This window comes from Cherax quadricarinatus, chromosome 96 (assembly GCF_038502225.1).
Source record: "Cherax quadricarinatus isolate ZL_2023a chromosome 96, ASM3850222v1, whole genome shotgun sequence".
Taxonomy (NCBI): Eukaryota; Metazoa; Arthropoda; class Malacostraca; order Decapoda; family Parastacidae; genus Cherax; species Cherax quadricarinatus.
This window is the reverse complement of record NC_091387.1, coordinates 4,411,286-4,426,158: the sequence shown is the minus strand read 5'-3', so window position 1 is coordinate 4,426,158 and position 14,873 is coordinate 4,411,286. Positions and strand designations below refer to the sequence as shown.

The window sequence follows — 14,873 nt, the reverse complement described above, 5'->3', positions numbered from 1 at the left end:
GCATGTAAGAAGCTTATACTACGGTGGTACCCCGAGTTTCGAACAGCTCCCAACTCGACCAGTTATGTAAGTATATTATTGTAAGTCCTTTTGTAAGTATATTTTTGGGGGTCTGAAACGGACTAATCTGATTTACATTATTCCTTATGGGAACAAATTCGTTCGGTAACGGCACTCGAACAGCCTTCTGGAATGAAGAAAGTTTGAAACTCAGGGTACCACTGTAGTTATGTAGAGAATTTCAGACAAACTTGAACATAACTTAAGACTACAGTGGCAATAGTTATTATTTGATTGTAAACAAACAAACTGTATTTCTGTCTGCGGTTGACAAAATGTAGTTTACATGTAATACAATATTGTTAAGTACAGAGAAAGCCGCTAACGTACTGAGCATTCCAAGCTGACTAATACAAATATTTATACGCTACTGCAACACTTTATGGCCCTGGTGGATTTAGTGCTTGATTATAACAATAATAATACAGTGGACCCTCGAATTTAATAGTGCCATTTCTGGATGCAAAACTATTTTTATTATCTATAAAATGTATTGTTTGTTAATATTTTTGGGTGTCTGGAATGGTTTAATTGGATTTACCTTATTTCCTATGGGAAATATTAACAAAACATACATTTTATAGATAATAAAAATAGTTTTGCATACAGAAAAGGCACGACTAAATTCGAGGGTCCACTGTAATTACAAACTACTTACGACTAGACATAGGCTATTGGCTAGTACAAGTAGTATGTATTATTACAGAAAATTAGAGTAATGAAAATAGTTCAGTTTTAAGTATTCATTAATGCTTTAGATTCAGTGATCTTAAGTTAATTGGGATTTCTTAAATAGTCAAAGACAAGGGAATCCTGGGAGGGATGGAGGGACGAAGGGATGGAGGACAGGGGAATGGAGGGAGGGTTAGGTTACACATCAGTAAACAGATGTGTAATTAGATCATATCACTTGCATATACAGTGGACCCCCGCTTAACGATCACCTCCCAATGTGACCAATTATGTAAGTGTATTTATGTAAGTGCATTTGTACGTGTATGTTTGGGGGTCTGAAATGGACTGATCTACTTCACAATATTCCTTATGGGAACAAATTCGGTCAGTACTGGCACCTGAACATACTTCTGGAATGAAAAAATATCGTTAACCGGGGGTCCACTGTATTTTATTGTGCATCAGTGATTTAAGCAATAGCATTGCAACACTGCAGTCATGAGTATCATTTGTATATCTAGCAGTTGCAGTCCTGGAATGCAGCAGTGATCTGTGATATCCAAGGTCTACTACATGTCACTTTCCCTCCCAGCATGTCATGTTTTTTCTTCATCTCACACATGTCTGCACATGTATGCACAGGTACACACATGCATGCCCACACATACGTCTCCTTGGAGAGACGTAAATGTTTGGACTCAAGAGTAAGATAAACACTGCTATACCTTGAGTCCGTACAGCAATTATTATGGCTCACCCAGTGAGTGTTTTTGAAGATGTTAATTACTGTCCCAGTCGTCTGTGGTTTGACATTTACACAGTGTAACTGCACATACATACCCCTTAACATAAGCACCCAGGTTGCAAGTGCTGGAAAACAAGTGGTAGTTGAGTTTCATAAGAGTCTGCTAGCAAAAAAGTTAAAGCTGACACTTGTACGAAAGTGTTCATTGGTGGTACAGCTGAACTGTATTATAAGACAGCACCAGATGGAACCTTTGTAGCTTTTGATAAGAATTGTATATTTTTAATCTGGAAAACAGTGTTATTTTATGACAATTCAACTGGAGATGTTATGTAGATAAATGGCTCAGAGAACCGACAAGACGATGACTTAGACACTTGTTCAACATTTGTTCAACCCTTGGGTATGTTTATTGTGGAAAGATTTTTACCAACCAATGGCTTCCTTAGTCCAATACAGAGAAGAAGGGTTGAAGATCAGGAGGAGTTTGAGGTAGTCGTTCCCTCTCCCTGGAGTCGATGTGATCAATCCACCAATCTGTCTACAGAAAATAAACCCTTTTGTGCATATGCTGTACTCTTATCAGGATTGATGGACTGATCACATAGACTCCAGGCTGAGGGACTGATTACTTCAAACTCCTTGTACTCTTTGATGATTCTTCTCTGTACTGGACTGAGGAAGCCGCTGTTTAGCAAAACATTTCCACAGTAATGATACCCAAGTGATGTACAAGTAGAGATATTATGCCAGATTTTTCTGAGTATGTGAGGTCAACTTACCAGGGTATGGGAGGTCAACTTACCAGGGTATGGGAGGTCAACTTGCCAGGGTATGGGAGGTCAACTTGCCAGGGTATGGGAGGTCAACTTGCCAGGGTATGGGAGGTCAACTTGCCAGGGTATGGGAGTCAACTTACTAGGGTATGGGATGTCAATCTACCAGGGTATGGGAGGTCAACTTTCCAGGGTATAGGAGGTCAACTTACCAGGGTATAGGAGGTCAACTTACCAGGGTATGGGAGGTCAACTTACCAGGGTATGGGAGGTCATCTTTCCAGGGTATGGGAGGTCAACTTAACAGGGTATAGGAGGTAAACTTACCAGGGTATGGGAGGTCAACTTATCAGGGTATGAGAGGTCAACTTACCAGGATATGGGAGGTCAACTTACCAGGGCATGGGAGGTCAACTTACCAGGATATGGGAGGTCAACTTACCAGGGTATGGGAGGTCAACTTTCCAGGGTATGGGAGGTCAACTTTCCAGGGTATGGAAGGTCAACTTTCCAGGCTATGGGAGGCCAACTTACCAGGGTGTGGGATGTCAACTTACAGTATGGTAGGTCATCTTACCAGGGTGTGGGAGATCAACTTACCAGGGTATGAGAGGTCAACTTACCAGGATATGGGAGGTCAACTTACCAGGGCATGGGAGGTCAACTTACCAGGGTGTGGGATGTCAACTTACCAGGGTATGGTAGGTCATCTTACCAGGGTGTGGGAGATCAACTTACCAGGGTATGGTAGGTCATCTCACCAGCATATGGGAGGTCAATTTTCCAGGGTATGGGAGGTCAACTTTTCCAAGTAACGGGTAACAAGAGGATAGGCAAACTAAGAGTCTGGTCCAAGGACACAATTACCCCATTTCTCCCATTCCCTTCAGAAACAAATATCACAAAGTTGACGGAAGTAGAGAAAGACGATACAATTCTAGAGTGGATTTTATTGAGATGTTATGCCTGTGGAACAGAGAAGAACAAAAGGGCACAATGCTGTGACTGGAACAATACCCAAATAACCCGCACATAGGAGAGAGGGTGCACTACTATCCACAGTTTCGATCATCCACAGTAGGTCTTGGAACGTACAGCCTCTCCTTACTTAATGACGGAGTTCCGTTCCTAAGACCATGTCAGTAAGCAAATTTGTCGCTAAATGAGGAGCATACTATATGGTAATGGGTTTGTGTCAACCATCTTTGATGTTTTAATGTCACCTTTGCACCATTTATAGCATTTGTAGTACTACATGTATTTTTAAATGTTTATACAGTAGTGTACTATATATTGTAATAAACAGAAAAGAGGAAATCAGCTCTAATATACATTACAATGGAACCTCGATATGCAACCTTAATTTATTCCAGAAGGCTGTTCGAGTGTCGCTCCGTTTGACTATCGAACAAGTTCTTCCCAACCAATTTTCTGTTTGGTTGGCTGTTATCACTAATGTTCGTAGGTCCCATTGTGACTTATTTATACAAATAATAGAAAAACACCAAAAAAAATGCGAAGAAACATAAAAGAGTTTACAACGAAGTTAAAAATAATTGTTTGGTCGAGTGCGGAGCTTTGTTCGAGTAGGGAGCTGGTCATATACCGAGGTTCCACTGTATTTAGGTATGCATACTGGTTAGAGAACCCGTCTTAATTAAATCCGAGTCGTTAAAGGAGTACGTACATCGCTAAGTGAAGAGAGGCTGTATTTCCTCGCGGATACAGTGGGATTACTGTAATGTGAACACCTTGTTATGCAACATTTTTTATTTTCAATGTGCAGCCAAAACAGCACCAATTCATCGAGGAATTGATTCTTATAGCATTTGAATAGTATCCGGGAGAATTTTGAGTCGTTCCTCAAGCATAACCTGCTCTAACTCTTCTAAAAACAATGGAGGAGGAAATCAGTTCCTGACTTGCTGTTCCCATTTAACACCTGTATTGCATTTAAGTTGATTATTCAGTCATTCAACAGTTTGACACTTCAGTCAGCAGGTGTTCAGTCATCCGACAGTTTGACACTTCAGTCAGCAGGTGTTCAGTCATTCGACAGTTTGACACTTCAGTCAGCAGGTGTTCAGTCATTCGACAGTTTCACAGTTCAGTCAGCAGGTGTTCAGTCATTCGACAGTTTGACACTTCAGTCAGCAGGTGTTCTTGTTATTTCATCTAACCCCTGTATATACTAACAAGAAATGCATTTCAAAATTAACGTACTTTTTTTAATATCTGTTAAATCTGACCTTCCCCTCTATCCATATGTTCTGCTGTATCAACCTTTCAAGGGAGATGCCTTCATGCCAGTGAAGGGCTCGTGATTCAGGGCTGTGGAGGTGCTCTCTCTTTGATTAACCCTTTGACTGTTTTGGTCATATATATACGTCTTACGAGCCACCGTATTTGACGTATATATACTCATACATTCTAGCGTCTTCAAATCAAGCAGGAGAAAGCTAGTAGGCCCACATGTGAGAGAATGGGTCTGTGTGGTCAGTATGCACCATATAAAAAAAATCCTGCAGCACGCAGTGCATAATGAGTAAAAAACTCAGACCGTTTTTTTTTTAATTAACCCGTAAACGGTCCAAACGTATATATACGTTTTTTTCAACATTTGAAAGTATGTAAAACAAGTAGATCTAATTTTTTTTTTTGTTATATTTGAAAATATGCAAAAAAAACGTAGATCTACTTTTGTAGCGCTACACATGTGAACGTAGATCTGCTGGGACCGTTTACAGGTTAAAATGCCAAATTTGTGGTCTATTTTCGTATAGTATTTATGATTGTATTCTCGTTTTCTTGGTCTCATTGATAGAATGGAAAACATATTATAGAAATAGAGGTGATTTTGATTGATTTTACAATAAAAACAACCTTGAAATGGAGCTCAAAGTAGGGGAAATGTTTGATTTTTGCCGATGTTCAGAAGGAAACAAATGATGTCATTGTCCAATAAATGTCCAAGTAGCCATTCTAATATGCAGTCATGAATGGGTTGACATTATTTATACAATTATTACAATATTGCAGTAGTCTGCATAACAGTAAATCTTCTATTTTTTGTTTGAATAAAAATTCAAAATAGAAAGTAAGTGTAATATCAGAGGGGCCTGGAGACATGACTGATGAACAAAGAAAATGTTATTTTAGAGCCAGGAATGTCAGCATTGTTCATTCTGGACCCTATTTTGAAATTGTCATATTTTTAAATTTTCGTGACATTGGCCAAATTGCAAATTTCTGGCCATGTTATTGGGTAGTTGAAATCGGTAAATAGGAAGTTTCTTGTACTCAATCAATAGAAAAAATGGAGTCCTAAAGAAATAGCTATGAGTTAGGTCGACTGGAACAATGGAATTAGCCGAAAATAGGGCTCAAAGTGGGCGAAATCGCAGATTCGTAAATATCACCAAGGTCGCTAACTTTGTGGAGCATAATTCCGTCAGTTTCCCATCAAATTTCGTTCTTTTGGTGTCATTACAATCGGGAAAAGATTCTCTATCATTTCATAAGAAAAAAAAATTTTTGTTTTTTTTAAATATTGCGACACCAGGAGACACCTCAGGATTTGGGGTTGTGACAGTCAAGGGGTTAAATCTTATTGTCTCTTATTTCCTTGGCACTATATAACCCCTACAGGTTTGACGCTCCCCTCTCGTGACTGTAATAATAATAATGATTTTTGGAAATATAAACACATATGCAGTATAATGTGATCCTTTATTGACTACGTTTCGCCCACACAGTGGGCTTTTTCAAGTCACAAACAGAACTACCTGGGGTGGAAGGAACGCGAGTATTTATAGTCAGGTTCAGAGTGCTGAGGTCAGGTGGAGAATGCTGCATCCGATGATGTACCGAGTGGGGTTATAGAGTCTAAAATCTTGGGTAGCTTGGAAAGGAGATTGGACAAGTTTGTGAGCAGACCTTCTACAGTGTTCTTATGTGGGATAGCAATGAAGAAGCTTCTTAGCAAGTGGTTCAGCTATGTTATAGAAGCCACTATTCTGGTTGAAGTTGTCGGATATAGAAATAAGTGATGATTCCAGGATTCTTCGGTATTGAGTGTTGTCTTCTGTGGCGATAAGTCTTGAGTTTCTGTAGTTTATCAAGTGGTTGTGTGAATTACGGTGTTGTATGCAGGCATTCCTTGTGTCGTCAGACCTGCTTGCGTATTGGTGTTCTGAAATACATGTTTGGAGGTCCCTTGATGTTTCGCCAACGTATAACTTGTTGCAGTCATTACAATAATGATTTTTATTCCAGCATAGTACAATGATAGTTATGATACAGGTGGCATTTTATTATGTGGGCAGAAAACCCTTAGTTATGCAGGGCATTTTGGCCAGAAAACTCATTATGCAGGGCATTTTGGATAGAAAACCCATAGTTATGCAGGGCATTTTGGGCAGAAACTCATTGCAGGACATTTTGAGCAGAAAACCCATAGTAATGCAGGGCATTTTGGGCAGAAAACCCATAGTAATGCAGGGCATTTTGGGCAGAAAATCCATAGTTATGCAGGGCATTTTGTGCAGAAAACCCATAGTAATGCAGGGCATTTTGGGCAAGCTTAAGCCTAACTTTGGACTACAATGGCAATAACTAATTTAGTATATAAGGACATTAATGGTATACAAACATTAAGTTTAGGAATTACAAACACAGTAAATTCTTGACTTAAAAACATGTTGAGAATCTCCTGTATTGTATATCATTATTGTGTATATCATTAATATATATTATTATACGTAATTCAAGAGGTCCCCAATGTGTTTCTAAGTTGAGAACTTCCTGTACAATAAACAGTTATTAAGCATCACTACTTCCATGCTTTGGGGCCATTATTAACCCTTTCAGGGTTTCCGGCGTACTAGTACAGCTTACGCACCAGGGTTATTGACATATACTAGTACGCCTAAAGTCTAGCTCCTTCAAATCTAGCAGGAGAAAGCTGGTAGGCCTACATATGAAAGAATGGGTCTATGTGGTCATTGTGCGTGGTATAAAAAAAAATCCTGCACCACACAGTGCGTAATGAGAAAAAAAAAAACTGTGTCTTTGGCTTAAAACAGCGACTTTGCACTGTATTTTCGTATGGTATTTATGGTTGTATTCTAGTTTTCCTGGTCTCGTTTTATAGACTCGAAGACATATTACAGAAATTGAGATGATTTTGATTGGTTTCACAATGAAAAGTACCTTGAAATTCAGCTCAAAGTAGCAGAAATGTTAAATTTTTCCCAAAGTTCAAAAGTAAACAAATCATGCCACACGTCCAACACACGTCAACTGTATTGGACGCGTGGCATGATTTGTTTACTTTCACAAGTGTTCTGATATTATTTATACCATTTCTACACTAATGCAGTAGTCTGTATAACAGTAAATCTTCTATTTTTTTTGTAAGAATAGTAATTCAAAGTGGAAAGCAAAAGAAATGTAAGAGGGGCCTGAGGATGTGACTAATGAACAGAGGAAATGTTATTATAGTGCCAGGAATGTCTGTCTTGTTTATTCTGGACCCTATTTGGAAATTGGCATTTTTTGAAATTTGTGTGAAATTGGCAAAATTGCTAATTTCTGACCACTTCGTTGGATAGTTGAAATCGGTAAATGGGTAGTTTCTTATACTCATTCGATAGAAAAAATGGAGTTCTAGCGAAATAGTTATGATTTTTGTTGACTAGTACACTGGAATTGGCTGAAAATAGGGTGCAAAGTGGGCGAAATTGCCAATGTGTAAACATCGTCGAGACCACTGACTTCGCAAGAGCATAATTCCATAAGTTTTCCATAAAATTTCACACTTTTGGTGACATTATGACCAGGAAAAGATTCTCTGTCTTTTCATAAGAAATTTTTTTTTTTTCCGAAAAATTTTCTCTACACATATGCTGCTATGTATGATAATTCTATGTAACTGTATTTGTGTATACCTGAATAAACTTACTTACTTACCCTGAAAACAAGTTTAGGAGAGGGCCTCTCAACCCTGAAAGGGTTTTTTATTTTATTTTATTTAGTAATTTGAGCATACATACAGAGGTAGAAAAAAATACAGGTAAGAGCAGCATGCCAAAGCCACTTATATGCATAGCATTACGGGCTGGCTTAAAATTAACTTAAGATTAACTAAGCAATGATGAAATCAGTGATAAAACTATAAAACTATAAAGCACAAATGAGTATTACAAAGACAGGTCATATGGTTGCATGCATTGTTGTACATTCAGTCGAATGGAGTATTCTGTTAGGTAGTGTATTTAAAAAATAATAAAGTTAGATTAGGTTTTAGGTTTAACATTTATGTGATATAATTGTGAGAAACATTTAAGATATACAATTTATAAGGTTCACTTATTCAGTATTTATATTTGGTTTTGGGTGAGTAAGTGATCTTTGAGAAAAGACTTGAATTTATAAACAGGTAGTGTTTCTTTTATATTTACAGGTAATGAATTCCAGATTTTAGAGCCTTTTATGTGCATTGAGTTTTTGCATAGTGTGAGATGGACACGAGGAACATCAAAGAGTGATCTGTGCCTTGTGTTATGGTCATGTGTTCTGTTGAGGTTGGCAAGGAGATGTTTGAGGGGAGGTTTAATATCAGAGTTAAGTGTTCTATGTTAAGCTCATTAAGCAAACTTAAGGACTATTTTCAGGTTATTTCAGTTTGGATTATGATTACAGGTAATGAGAATAAGAGCACAGTAGAATCTACCGTATCCATGGAGTCGGATTCTGCTGTTACAGTTATCTACTGTTTACCCTGGCCCAAAAATAACCCTTAATTTTACTTTATGAGCTTAATAATGGCCCCAAAGCATGGAAGTAGTGATGCTGGCAGTCCTGCAAAGCCTAGGAGAAGCTGTGAAATGCTTCCCATCAGTGAAAAAGTGCTAATTCTCCACTTACTGTGTGGAATTTATTAAACTTTATCATAGGATGTATGCAAACTTAAAATAACTTGTATATAGGGCTCACTACTCATATATAAGATTCACTACTATCTGTGGTGTTGGCATCCACGGTAGGGCTTGGCACGTATTCCCGCGGATACGGTGGGGACTACTGTATGTAGTTTTTCACATGTTTGTGTTTGAGAGAATTGTTTATTGTATTTAATAATGATCTGCAGCATCAACATCAACACGCTTCTCAAGGTACTGACTTAAGAAGGCAACAATTTCTGGTAAGTACAATACTTACTGCATTCTATTGTTAATTCCATTGTTCTCATGTATAGGATGAGATTAATCCTAGTAATGTAACTTCAGTACACTAATAACCGACAGATAGGAGAAAGAAACTTATTACATCATTTCAGTCCGACTTGTACCATTCACTAGTTAATGGTCCAGTTCAGACCGAAATATCGTCATAAACTCCTCTCTCCTATGCGCCGGTTATTTGTGTATTGTTCCAGTCATGGTATTATGCATTTTTGTTCTTTCTCAACACCATAATTGCAAGTAATTCCATTAATCCATAAATTCTCTTAACCCCAGGAGTGCAAACTGACAAACTGGTGCCAGTGGCAGGCTTTTTCAGTCACATGTATGAAAAAACTGGGCTTTATGAGAGAACCAACTGTATATCATATGGGTAGTTACTGTTTCTACTTCAAATAGGCTGTATAATGGTGAAATGAACAAGTATTTAATACCTCTTAAATGGAACAGTAATGACACACCACGAGGCTGTATGCATGTCACTTTGTATATTAATTGTTTCTTCTTTACAGATAATTTCTTGAATAAACATAATGGTCTGGGAGAATTATAGTGGACACATATAAGTGTCTAGGGGGATTATGATGGGCAAGCAAGGGCCTTGGGGAATGTTATATTAACAAAAATAAGGGTCTAAGGGGGGGATTATAAATAATGGACAAAGATGAAGGTCTGGGAGGAATTATAAGCAGAAAAACGTAAGGGTGCAGGCACTGTATTTCCCACCTCCAGGATTCAAGTCCAACCAATTGGTTTCACTGAATCCCTTCATAAATTTTACCTTGCTCACACTCCAACAGCACACTGTCATAAAAAAAACACTTGTCTCCACTCATTTATCTAACATGCTCACATATCCCTCGTATACTTTTGCACACAAAACCTCCTTTGCCCCCCTCCCTCCAACCTTTCCTAGGATGATCCCTACCCCTCCTTCCCTCCACTACACCCTTCAAGTCATCCTATTTTGTTCTATCCTCTCTAAGTACTCAGCCCAACACGACACTTTTTGTAACCCATCCCTTCTTTTAATCTCCAAGCTATGGATTCTTTGCATTATATTCACACCACACATGACATTTTCACTGCCTCTAACCTTCTCCTTGTTGCAACATTCACCACCCATGCTTCACACCCATATAACAATCTTGGTACCACTGCCTCCAGCCTTCTCCTTGTTGCAACATTCACCACCCATGCTTCACACCCATATAACAATCTTGGTACCACTGCCTCCAGCCTTCTCCTTGTTGCAACATTCACCACCCATGCTTCACACCCATATAACAATCTTGGTACCACTGCCTCCAGCCTTCTCCTTGTTGCAACATTCACCACCCATGCTTCACACACATATAACAATCTTGGTACCACTGCCTCCAGCCTTCTCCTTGTTGCAACATTCACCACCCATGCTTCACACCCATATAACAATCTTGGTACCACTGCCTCCAGCCTTCCTGTTGCAACATTCACCACCCATGCTTCACACCCATATAACAGTCTTGGTACCACTATACTCATATACATTCCCCTCTTTGCTTCCATAGATGACGAAGGAGGGATGGGGGATATTTGCAGTTTGGAGGGGCATCTGAAGTGTAGTATTGGCATGCCTCTGGCAAGACAGTGATAGTGTGAGTGATGGTAAAAATGTTTCATTTATTGGGTCATGCTACCTCAGTGGGAGACAGCCAGTGTTAAAAAAATAAGGGCTTAAGGGTTTATAAACATGAAGGAATGAAGGGGTTTATAAACATTGAACAAACATGAGGGTTTTTTAAGGGATCATTGAACAAATGTAAGGGTCTAGCGGGGAATACGTATAAATATTGAACAAACATAAGGGTCTAGGAAGGATTATAAATTCACAAACAAGCCGAATTTAGGAGAGAAACCTTGTAACCACATTTCATTGTCCTAAACTTGTCAAGTCCCAACTGACCAAAACCCAGACATCATCTTAAGGTTTGTCTCCTAAGTACAGGTTATTTGTGAATTTGAATACAGGGGGGCCCCACTTTACAATGCTTTGCTTTACAGCTCTCAGCTTCACTTTACAGCACTTTACAGTGCTTCGATTTACAGCACTTTGCTTTACAGCTCTCAGCTTCACTTTACAGCACTTTACAGTGCTTCAATTTACAGCACTTTACAGTGCTTCAATTTACAGCACTTTGCTTTACAGCTCTCAGCTTCACTTTACAGCACTTTACAGTGCTTCGATTTACAGCACTTTGCTTTACAGCTCTCAGCTTCACTTTACAGCACTTTACAGTGCTTCGATTTACAGCACTTTGCTTTACAGCTCTCAGCTTCACTTTACAGCACTTTACAGTGCTTCGATTTACAGCACTTTGCTTTACAGCTCTCAGCTTCACTTTACAGCACTTTACAGTGCTTCGATTTACAGCACTTTGCTTTACAGCTCTCAGCTTCACTTTACAGCACTTTACAGTGCTTCGATTTACAGCACTTTGCTTTACAGTGCTTCTCTTTACAGCATTTATATTTACAGTGCTTCACTTTACAGCACTTCTCTTTTACAGTGCTTCACTTTACAGCACTTCTCTTTCCAGCTCATAGCTTTACAGCTCTTCACTTTACAACTTTTCTTTAAAGCATTTCACAAATACAGCAGTTTTTCATTTATATCCATTCTTCATTTATTCAGACTTCCTACAATAAATATATTCACCACTCGCTATAAGCTAAGAATGAAAATATTTTCAGGTAAGTAATGTGTGTACTGTATATGCTTTGAAAGTGAAAAAGGCTGTGTTTCATTTTACAGCAGTAGCCCAGAACCTAACCTGCTGTATAAATGGGGCCCTACAGTAAACCATACTACAGGCGGGGCTTGAACCCGCACTTAGAGAGTGTATATCTGGAGTATATCTGGAGAGAGTTCCGGGGGTCAACGCCCCCGCGGCCCGGTCTGTGACCAGGCCTCCTTAGGTCAGTGTCCCAGGATGCGACCCACACCAGTCGACTAACACCCAGGTACCCATTTTACTGATGGGGAACATAGACAACAGGTGGAAAGAAACACATCCAATGTTTCTACTCTGGCTGGGAATCGAACCCAGGCCCTCACCGTGTGAAGCGAGAGCGTTAACCACCAGGCCATGGTATAAAATACCGACAGGTTGTTAGGTAAGACACATATGCAACAGTTAGGTATCTTTATTTCGAAACGTTTCGCCTACACAGTAGGCTTCTTCAGTCGAGTACAGAAAAGTTGATAGAAGCTTCTATCAACTTTTCTGTACTCGACTGAGGAAGCCTACTGTGTAGGCGAAACATTTCGAAATAAAGATACCTAACTGTTGCATATGTGTCTTACCTAACAGTGTATGGTTTGTTTGCAATCATGTCATTATGATTTCATGAGCTCTACAGTAGCCCGGAACCTAACCTGCTGTATAAGTAAGGCCCTACAGTAGCCCGGAACCTAACCTGCTGTATAAGTAAAGCCCTACAGTAGCCTGGAACCTAACCTGCTGTATAAGCAGGGCCCTATAGTAGCCCAGAACTTAACCTGCTATATAGGTGGGGCCCTACAGTAGCCCAGAGCCTAATCTATATAAGCAGGGCCCTTCTGTGTAGACATGGCCCAGAACCTAACCTCCTATATAAGTGGGGCCCTACAGTAGCCCAGAACCTAACCTCCTATATAAGTGGGGCCCTAAAGTAGCCTGGAACCTAACCTGATGTATAAGCAGGGCCCTACAGTAGCCCAGAACCTAACCTGCTGTATAAGTGGTCCGCTGCTCTATATAATGCCATTGTTTTGCAAATGTGACTGAAAAAGTACGTCTAAAGTTGAATAGCACATGAAAGGCCTTCATAGTACAGTACATAATATTCAATTTTGGATGTACTTTTTAAATAGCATTTGCAAAAAACAAAAAAATGCACCATATAGAACAGCTGCGTATGATCTCCCACTGTTAAGTACTGTATTTTCCAACATATAAGGTTCACGATCATATGAGACAAGCATTTGTAGCGTAACATTAGCTAACAATTGCTAAAGCATAACACAAAGCCTACCTTTGACCCTCACTTTGAGCATATAAGACACAGGATGATTTTCCGAGACTTAGAACAAAAAGGCACAATACCGTGACTAGAACAATACACAGATAACCCACACATAGGAGAGAGGAGCTTATAACGATGTTTTGGTCCAACTTTGACCATTTACAAAGTCACACTGACTTTGTGAATGGTCTCTCCTTTGTGTAGGTTATTTGTGTATTTCCAAGACTGTGGGAAAAAGTAGACCTTGTATGTGGGAAAATACTGTAATACACAATAGAAAAGCACTCAGGAGAGGAAAGTTGCCCATGTGTGACGTATTTATATGTTGTTTCAGCCGGGGTATTGCGACTTTTCAGTCTGTAAGAGAAAGTTCAGTCAAATTAAGTATGTTAGGTAAAAGGACACAATTGCAACTAATGTGACATTTTATTATGGTAGTGTTTCACTCTCCTGGAGCTTTGTCAGGAGATAAAATAAACGAGATAAGACAAAATAAGATTTTTAACCCCAGAGGGTCAGCCACCCTTGATCATCCAAGAAAGTTAGTGCATCATCAAGGACTGTCTGTCTCATTTCCATTGTGGTCCTTCAATCTTGTCCCCCAGGATGCCACCCACACTAGTTCACTATCACCCAGGTACCTACTTACTGCTAGGTGAACAGTGACAGCAGGTGTAAAGTGACTAACACCCAGGTACCTACTTACTGCTAGGCGAACAGGAACAGCGTGCAATGAGTCAAAACTTCAGATTTTTTCATACGTAGTTGTGATCCCCATGTATGAGTGTACCACCACTACCCTTGCCCACTGGATCTTACACACACACACCACACTCACACTGCAGAAGTGCCTTCTTACATTCCTGTATTCCATTGAGTGTTGAGTGTCTACTTACATTCTCTTCCTGGTCCCTGCTTTGAGTACAGCCCATCTCTATGTAACTTTTCAGTTTGGAGATAAATGGTGTAAAATACCAACACGATGAAAAAATGGACACAAATGCAGTATAATTCGATCCTTTATTAACTACTTTTTGCCCACATATTGGGCTTTATCAAGTCACAAACAGATCTACCTAAGCAGAGAATGCATGAGTATATATAGTGGACCCCCGGTTAACGATATTTTTTCACTCCAGAAGTGTGTTCAGGTGCCAGTACTGACCGAATTTGTTCCCATAAGAAATATTGTGAAGTAGATTAGTCCATTTCAGACCCCCAAACATACAGGTACAAACGCACTTACATAAATACACTTACATAATTGATCACATTCGGAGGTAATCGTTATGCGGGGGTCCACTGTATAGGGTAAAGAGTCACATG

At 39.4% G+C, this 14,873-nt stretch overlaps 1 protein-coding gene across 11 annotated transcripts in view; it reads left to right on the top strand.

The window, feature by feature from the left end:
- The window catches only part of Nt5b (5' nucleotidase B), a 226,901-nt gene that overhangs the window by 169,043 nt on the left and 42,985 nt on the right, over nt 1–14,873 (top strand). The gene's annotated exons all lie outside the window — the stretch shown is intronic.